This window comes from Scyliorhinus canicula, unplaced genomic scaffold (genome assembly GCF_902713615.1).
Source record: "Scyliorhinus canicula unplaced genomic scaffold, sScyCan1.1, whole genome shotgun sequence".
Lineage (NCBI taxonomy): Eukaryota > Metazoa > Chordata > Chondrichthyes > Carcharhiniformes > Scyliorhinidae > Scyliorhinus > Scyliorhinus canicula.
Genome location: NW_024055719.1, coordinates 73,701 through 82,719, shown reverse-complemented (window position 1 = coordinate 82,719; position 9,019 = coordinate 73,701). Strand labels below are relative to the sequence as shown.

Here is a 9,019-nt window from a genome sequence, read left to right as displayed (position 1 = left end):
GAACAGCCCCAATCCCGACTAATTCCCCTGCCAGTGAACAGCCCCTACCCTGACTAATTCCCCTCCCTGTGAACAGCCCCCACCCTGACTAATTCCCCAACCTGTGAACAGCTAACAACCTGACCACTTCCTCTCCCTGTGAACAGCCCCTACCTCGACTAACTCCACGGCCAGTGAACAGCCCAAACACCGAATAACTCCCCTGCCAGTGAACAGCCCCTACCCTGAACAATTCCCCTCCCTGTGAACAGCCCCTACCCTGGCTCATTCCCCTCCCAGTGAACAGCCCATAACCTGACCAATTCCCCTCCCTGTGAACAGCCCCTACCCTGACTAATTCCCCTGAAGTGAACAGCCCCTACCCTGACTAATGCCCCTGCCAGTGAACAGCCCCTACCCTGACTAATTAGCCTGCCAGTGAACAGCTCATAATTTGACTAATTCCCCTGCCAGTGAACAGCCCCTAATCTGACTAATTCCCCTGGCAGTGAACAGCCCATACCCTGACTAATTCCCCTGCCTGTGAACAGCCCCTACCCTGACTAATGTCGCTGCCAGAGAACAGCCCCTAATCTGACTAATTGCGCAACTTGTGAACAGCCCCTACACTGACTAATGTCCCTGCCAGAGAACAGCCCCTGCACTGACTAATTCCCCTGCCAGTGAACAGCCCCTACCCTGACTAATTAGCCTGCCAGTGAACAGCTCATAATTTGACTAATTCCCCTGCCAGTGAACAGCCCCTAATCTGACTAATTCCCCTGGCAGTGAACAGCCCATACCCTGACTAATTCCCCTGCCTGTGAACAGCCCCTACCCTGACTAATGTCGCTGCCAGAGAACAGCCCCTAATCTGACTAATTGCGCAACTTGTGAACAGCCCCTACACTGACTAATGTCCCTGCCAGAGAACAGCCCCTGCACTGACTAATTCCCCTGCCGGTGAGCAGCCCCTACCCTGACTAATTCCCCTGCCTGTGAACAGCCCCTACCCTGACTAATTCCCCTGACAGTGAACAGACCCTACCCTGACTAATGCCCCTGCCAGTGAACAGCCCCTACCCTGACTAATTCTCCTGCCAGTGAACAGCGCCTACACTGACTAATTCGCCTGCCAGTGATCAGCTCATAACTTGACTAATTCCCGTGCCAGTGAACAGCCCCTAATCTGACTAATTCCCCTGCCTGTGAACAGCCCCTACCCTGACTAATTCCCCTGCCAGTGATCAGGCCCTACCCTGACTAATTCCCCTGCCAGTGAACAGACCCTACCCAACTCAAGCCCATTCTTGTGAGCAGCACTTGCAGAATTCCACCCACGCCTTTGAACCGCTACGAGTCTAGCAGTTCTATGATTTTCAGGCGTTGTCAACTACTTAGGGAAATCCATACCTTTTCTATCAACCAGAACAACAGCTCTTAGAAGCTCGATCATAAAATCCACCTCTTTTGAATGGACAGGTGATCATCAAACAGAGTGGCTTAATTTAAAATCCCAATTAACAGCTGCACCTTTCTGAGCAGCTTTCTATCCAAATAGGAAGACGAAATTTTGACTGATGCGAGTCAGGACAGAATAGGAGCAGTAATGTTGCAAAAAGGCGATAGTTTGTCTTGCGTTCCTGTTGCAAATGCATCTCATGGGATGACACCAACTGAATGTCGATGCTCAAATTGAAAAATCTGCCTTGGACTACTTACTGGCGTATTTGCCCCGTCGCTGGAGATGTCCTCTCGTTTTGGAATGAGATAATGTTCCCCCATGATGTCCTTGTTGAGATCCTTGGTGTCTATACATATCCGGAGATCACCTGACGGTTTCTTCACGCAAACGATGAAACTGACTCAGTCAGTCGGTTCAGTGACTCTTGAAATTATTCCTTGTTGTTTTAGCCTTCACAATTCTAGTTTAAATATTTATCTTAGAGGAACATAAGTTCTCCGAGGAGAATGTACCAAAGGTTTTTCATCCGTCCTGAACAAGATCTTATACTTGAATAGAGGTGTACCCATGTCTTTAAAGACATCTGCACTGACAATCTGTGATTCTATGACAAAATGGTCTCTTTCGGGTGAGGGATCATTTTCAAGCCTCCTATTAATGGAGAAAATGGGTGAAATGGTCCTTGCTTAATGTCGTACATTGTTTTAATGATCTTTGTTTGATTATGTAGACTGTTTAAATGGTCCCTGTTTAATGTCGTACATTGTTTTAATAATACCAGTTTTATTGTTTTGGGCTGTTCAAACAGTCCCTGCTGAATGTCGGACCTTTTTAAATAATCTCTGTTTTACTATGTATACTGTTTAAATGTTCCCTGTTTAATACTGGACATTGTTTTAATAATGTCCAACATACATCTTTGATTTTGTGTGTACAATGTCCAAATGGTCTCTGTTTAATTTAAGAAACTGGTTAAATTGCCATTTTTGCAGCGAGAGCACTATTTCAATCGGCTCTTTATCGTCGGAACCTTTTTTAAATAATCTGTGTTGACTCGAGGTCACTATTTAAATGTTATCCGTTTAATGTAGGTCCAGGGCACTATTTTAGTTCTCTATGTTGAGTGAAGGACACTTTTCAATAATCTCTTCTCAATGTAGGACTGTATTTAAATGGACGCAATTTAATGTCGGAAACTGTTTAATTGGAGTATTTAATGTGGGACGATGTTTAAATTACCTCACATTGTTTAAGTAGTTTGTATTTAATAATGTGCACGGTTTAAATGGTCTCTGTTAAATTCGGGACACTGGTTAAATTAACTATTTTTAAAACGGATGTCGGACACTCATTCAAAAGTCTTTTTAAATTTGTTCATGGGATGTGGGCGTCGCAGTCTGTGCCAGAATTTTCTGCCAATCCGAAATGTTGGGGCAATTAAGAGTCAACAGCATTGCTGTGGGTCTGAGGTCACATGTCGGCCGGATCAGGAAAAGACGGCAGATCTCATCCCGAAACGGCATTTGTGAACCAGATGGGTTTTTACAATAGACAATTGTTTCATGGTCACCATCAGAATTTCAGTGAATTCCAATTTCACCATCTGCCATGGTGGGACTTGAACCTGCGTCCCCAGAGCATTACTTATGGTATCTGAGTCTTTTGTAAACCAGTCCAATGAAAATACCACTCAGCCCCCGCCTCCCCTCTACACCTGTTCCTGATACCTGTTGTCACTAACCGAATCTCGTCCCCATCCTCTCTTTGCCTTCCGCACCCAGTGACCGTCATTCCCAGCTCTCCCAATCCTTTCTCAACACACTGAAAATTTTCGTTAGCCCCTCATTCCCTCCCCACCCATTGAAACAATTGAAGTTCCCTTGACCCCTGTCATCACCCCTTTCATATCCACTGAAACGTTTTCCAGCACCAGTTGCACTCGCTGGAAATTCCCCTCACTATTCTTCTCCCTCCGACCATTCAAATATCCTGTAGCTATATTAATCCATCTGTGACGGATAACACCTACTCCCCTCCAGAGGGAATATCGTTCCGTCCGCTAAAACATTTCCCATTCCTCTTATTCCATTTGCGGTAACCTCCAACCCAGCATGATGTCCTGAACCCCTCCATGGCGCCCAGAAACCCTTCAGGGTGTCTTGAACCCCTGCCATGGCAACTGGAGATACTTTACCGGGTCCTGAACCCCTTCACAGCGGCCTGATACTGTTCACGGCGCCGAGAAACCGTTAACGGTGCCCACAAACATTTTGTGGTGTCCTGAAAACATCCGGCGTGCCCTGAAAAATTAAAGAAATCTTAGCACCAACTTAACAGGGGCTGGTTTAGCTGACTGGCCTAAATCGCTGGCTTTTAAAGCAGAACAAGCAGGCCAGGAGCACTGTTCGATTCCCGTACCGGCCACCCCGAACAGGCGCCGGGATGTGGCGACTAGGGACTTTTCACAGTAACTTCATTGAAGTCTACTCGTGACAATAAGCGATTTTTCATTTCACTTTCTCCACACTCTGATCTCCTGCACCATCCCGTGAATTGCGTTCTAAGCCCCTGAATCACTTTACCATCCTCTTACTCACCCATTAAATCCCGTCCCTATTTTCTGATTCAATTGCCAAGCTCCATAAACATTTGCACGATAATTTTCTATCACTTTCAGACCCCGAGATCGTGAAAATGAAATTAAATGAAATGAAAATCGCTTATTGTCACGAGTAGGCTTCAATGAAGTTACTGTGAAAAGCCCCTAGTCGCCACAAATCCGGCGCCTGTCCGGGGAGGCTGGTACGGGAATCGAACGGTGCTGCTGGCCTGCTTGGACTGCTTTTAAAGCCAGCGATTTAGCCTGGTGAGCTAAACCAGCCCCTGTTCGCCATCGTTCGCCGTAGCCCAGTATTAATGAGACATCCTTACATGTAAATGGTCAGAGAGCTGATATTGTGGGGCTCCTATCTTATCTCAGACCATTTCCATTGACCTCCCCTTGCCTTTATCTGGTATGAACACATCTGTGCCCAGATCCTTGGGGTGAACAGGACATGAAGCAGTGATCAATGCAATAAATTTATTTCTGCTTTCAGGCCATTATCCAGACAGCAGTAATACAAGGTCAAGTGTTAAAGGAATGAAGTAACCAATTAGCCTGTTTTCCAGGAAAGAAGCTTCCATTCAGTGAGAACATGGAGATGCCGAGTTGATGTTCGTCCCTCACTGGACTATTCAGCTTTACCTTCATTACGATTTTGACCCATCATCGTTTCCGGAAGAGAGATCGTCAGGTGCCACCTCCTCTGTGATTGGCATGGAGAAACACCCAACCTCTCGATCACCAACCACTAAAAGTAAAAGAAAAGATGTTAACGGAATTAATTCCGGGTTCTTCAGTCTGATGGCGAACAGTGAGAAAACATAAAGCAGAATCTGTCAGCGTGTTCGGGACAAACTTAGCACAACCCAGCAACATTAGGTTTGTCGTATATACTAATATTGCACAGTTTACAGCCTCCCACACCAAGACGAATAAACTCACTCCGTCTCGCCACCTCCTGGTCTGTACAAACTCACTCCCTCCACCTCGTGGTCTGTACAATCGAACTTCCCCCCTCAACCTCCTGATCTGTACAAACTCACTCCCTCCCTCCACCTCTTGGTCTATACAAACTCACTCCCTCCAAATCCTGGTCCGCACAAACTCACTCCCTCCACCTCCTGACCTGTACAAAATCACTCCCTCCCTCCACCCCCTGGTCTGTACAAACTCACTCACACCACCTCCTGGTCTGCATTGAACTCACCCTCCAGCCACCTTCTGGTCCGTACAAACTCACTCCATCCCTCCATCTCCTGGTCAGTACAAAGTCAGCACCTCCCTCAACCTCCTTGTCTGTACAACTCACTCCCTCCCTCCACCTCCTGCTCTATACAGAGTCACTCCGTCCCTCCACCTACTGGTCTGTACAAACGCTCTGTCTACCTCCACCTCCCGTTCTGTACAAACTCATTCCCTCTCTCCACGTCCTCACCTGTACAAACTCACTCACTCCCTCCAACTCCTGGTATGTACAAACTCCTTCCCTCCCACCACGTCCTGTTCTGTACAAACTGACTCCCTCTCTACACGTACTGATCTAAACAAACACACTTCCTCCCTCCATCTCCTGGTCTGTACAAACCCACTCCGTCACTCCACAGCCTAGTCTGTACAAAACCATTCCGCGAACCTCCTGGTCTTGCAAACACCCTCCCTCCACCTCCAGTTCTGCACAAACTCACTCCCTCCCTCCACCTACTGGTTGTGTCGAAATGCATTCTCTCTCTTGCACCCACTCCTTTTCCTGTACAGACTCACACAGCTCTGCCTCCCACACACTTTCTTCTACAGACTCCGCCCCTCCCTCCTACTCACTGGCGTGCACTGGATCATTTCCTCCCACTCTATGGTTCAAACTGACCCTCGCCCCCTCTCGACCTTCCGACCCCCATTTCGTGCTCTATACAGATTATGTCTTTCCAATTATCTGATGTCTAGAGACTTATTCCCTCCCTCACAATCCCTGGCCATTACCAAACCAGTTCCTCTTCCTGTCCTATACAGACTCCCACCCACCCGCTAGTCTGCGCAGATTCACTCACTCCCTCTGTCCCACTTCCTGCAATGTTCAATCCTACTCCCTCACTCCCTCTGAACTGTAGAGAGGCTCTGTGTGTTGCCTCAGGATGGAAAAACCACCCCCACTATCCAGGAACACAGAGAATAAAACATATTTTTAGAGAACTGTTTGCAGCACCTGAAGAATCACGAGAGTTTCAGTGATAGGGGACGTTTACTCAACGTCCAACAATGTTTGCTCCGAAAACAGTGCGGTCAATCATTTCACATAATATCTCACAAAATAGAAAAGTAGATATGAAGGATGTAGAGTTTCTGTTCACGTTCCTGCAGAGAGTGATGTTGGTGCAGACCAATGTCAGAACCCCAGCTCCACATAGAATAACCGCAGCATAACCCATATATTCCCTCTCCGAGGAAGAGGTTGACAAGGTAACAATTTGCTGCGTCCTCCAGAACACGACACTTCCGCTATGCTGAGTTCGATCATTTCAAATATCAATCCACAACAATGCAGCAGTCACACAGTGCTGAGCTCTATGCATTAGACTGGAACATCAATCCAAAACAATGCAGCGCTCCCGCAGTTCTGAGCTCCACGTACAAAACTGGGACATGTACCCACAACAATGCAGCGCTCTGGCAGTTCTGAGCTCGGTGTCCTGGAGGGGGCAACTGCGACAGCAGTGCAGCAATCTGATATTGCTATGCACCAGGTGCTGGAGTGGGACATCAACCCACATCATTGCAGCGCTCCCACAGTTCTGAGCTCCATGTACTGGAGTGGAACATTAACCCACAACAGTACAGCGTTCCCGCGATGCTGAGCTCCAAGTACCTGTAGTGAAACATCAAGAGACAACAGTGCAGCACTCGGGCAGTGCTGAGCTACATGTAATGGAGTGACACATCAACCCACCTCATTGCATTACTCTCACAGTGCTGAACTTCATGTACTGGAGTGGAAAATGAAGCCACAACAGTGCAGCGTTAAAGCGGTGCTGAGCTTTATGCACTGCAGTGGTCCATTAACCCTCAACAGTGCAGCGTTCCCGCGATGCTGAGTTCCAACTACTGGAGCGAAACATCAAGAAAAAACAATGCAGCATTTGGGCAGTACTGGAATGGAGCTTCAATCCACGACAGTGGAGCATTCCCGTATTGCGGACTCCGTGCACTGGTGTGTGACCTCAACCCACAAACATTTACTCAACTCCCAATTTAGACAAAGACTGGCCACAGTTATTAACAATGAATCATTTCACCCCATTGTCATATTTATTCAATCCACCTTCTCGCACCCCATTTTATTTTGAAAGGGGCAGTGTTAATACAGTTGACTGCATCTGGTTGAATACATTTTAATCCCTCTTCCCTTTGGTATTTTTGTTTTTGCTTCAGTCTTCCGTGTGATATGGTCATAGTTGGCTCGACCAGCATCTGTTTCCCATCCCCTGAACGTAGTGGTTGCTGAGAGCCTTGACAGGCCATTCAAGTCGGTCTGGAGTCACGGGTAGGTCAGTGCGGCTCAGGAGATCAGTGAACCAGATGTGTTATGAAACGAGCGACAATGATTTCATGATTCTGAGAAGATTCAAATTCCATCGCCTACCGTGGTAGTATTGGAACCCCCGGGATTGCTCGTTCAGGACCTGTACCACGTCTCATAATGAAAATGTACCTCCTGTCTGGGGGACGTTTCGCACAGAAAACTTCAGTCTCCCTCCCAATTCCCCGTTTCTACACCTGAGGCGGGCCAACTAGTGTTGGGAGAAAGGGCCTGATGGTGATCCTGACCCTGTCCTCACACACATTCCACACTCTCACAATCTGTCTCAGATGTCATGATCGGAGCAGCAAGTGTGAATAATGGAATGAGGACAATTTTAGGGGTTTCTATCCGGATCTGGTCTCATTGAGACCCAGCAACGTAGCTTTAGCCCAGTAATTTGTGTTTTCATTGTTGGCCTGTGTGGATCAGTACCCAACACCGACAAGCCCCTCAAAACACTCAGATAGTGACTAAACCACCACGAAATTACCAAAGGAGATAGTTTAGATTTAATTGTTCCGTTTGTTTTCGAATCTCACAATCCGCTTTCTGAACCAATCATATCCTTACACTGAAATAAAAGACAATCAATTCAAAATGAATCTGCATAAACGTCAGTTGTTTCAGTACTGGTGGAATTTACAGATTCTTACTTCTTTTAATGCGAGGTTTCGCTTCAATAGAATTGTGCTGAGTCAGCACCAGAAGTACAAGCGCCAACAACAGCCCTTTCTGCATCTTCACTGGGATCTGCGAGAGGAACGGTCAGAATGCTGCTGTAGATCTTTTTATCTAATCACGGAGTTACGTTGCGTTTATAACCACACCAACAGGCGTGTCTGTTTTTTGATGATGTCATTGGAAACTATATTTGCCTGAATGCTGCCTTATTTGCAAGAATGGAGCCATCAGCAAAACGATACCCACACAGCTGTTCAGCCGAACAATTTAAAGGGATCAGCAGCGAATCTCGCGACTGTTCCCCCTGGTGTGTTCCTGTTGCTGACAACCTTTCCGTCGTGAAGCTGGCTGTGCTTAGAGTGCACAGACACATACACTGTCTGTAAAAATATTCATCAAAACGTTTCAGGATTTGGATGAAAAGCCATTTTTGAGAAGGATAAGAGCACATCTGCTTTTAGAATTCCTATCTCGGTGTTTACGGTTATCCATGTGCAGTTCCGGACACTGTGGGCTCTCTTCATAATTTAGATATTATTTCCCAACACTCTCTCACTGGACCATTTGTGAAAATACATCACCTCACATTTCTCTGTTTTAAATTTCAACTGCCTCTTCCCTTTCCATTATGATGCCGATAGAGATCGTTTGGCAGTTCATTGGCATTCTCATTAATATTTTCCATATCTTGCTGTTACATTTTAACATGGCTAAT

General features: G+C 46.7%; 1 long non-coding RNA gene across 1 annotated transcript; it reads right to left on the bottom strand.

Annotated features, from left to right (window-relative positions):
• Positions 1 to 4,512: 4,512 nt before the first annotated feature.
• Positions 4,513 to 8,396, bottom strand: LOC119960699. The gene is made up of 2 exons (XR_005459490.1): positions 8,277 to 8,396; positions 4,513 to 4,797 (listed from the first exon to the last, which is right to left on the bottom strand). It is a non-coding gene; the product is annotated as an uncharacterized LOC119960699 (long non-coding RNA).
• Positions 8,397 to 9,019: the final 623 nt, after the last annotated feature.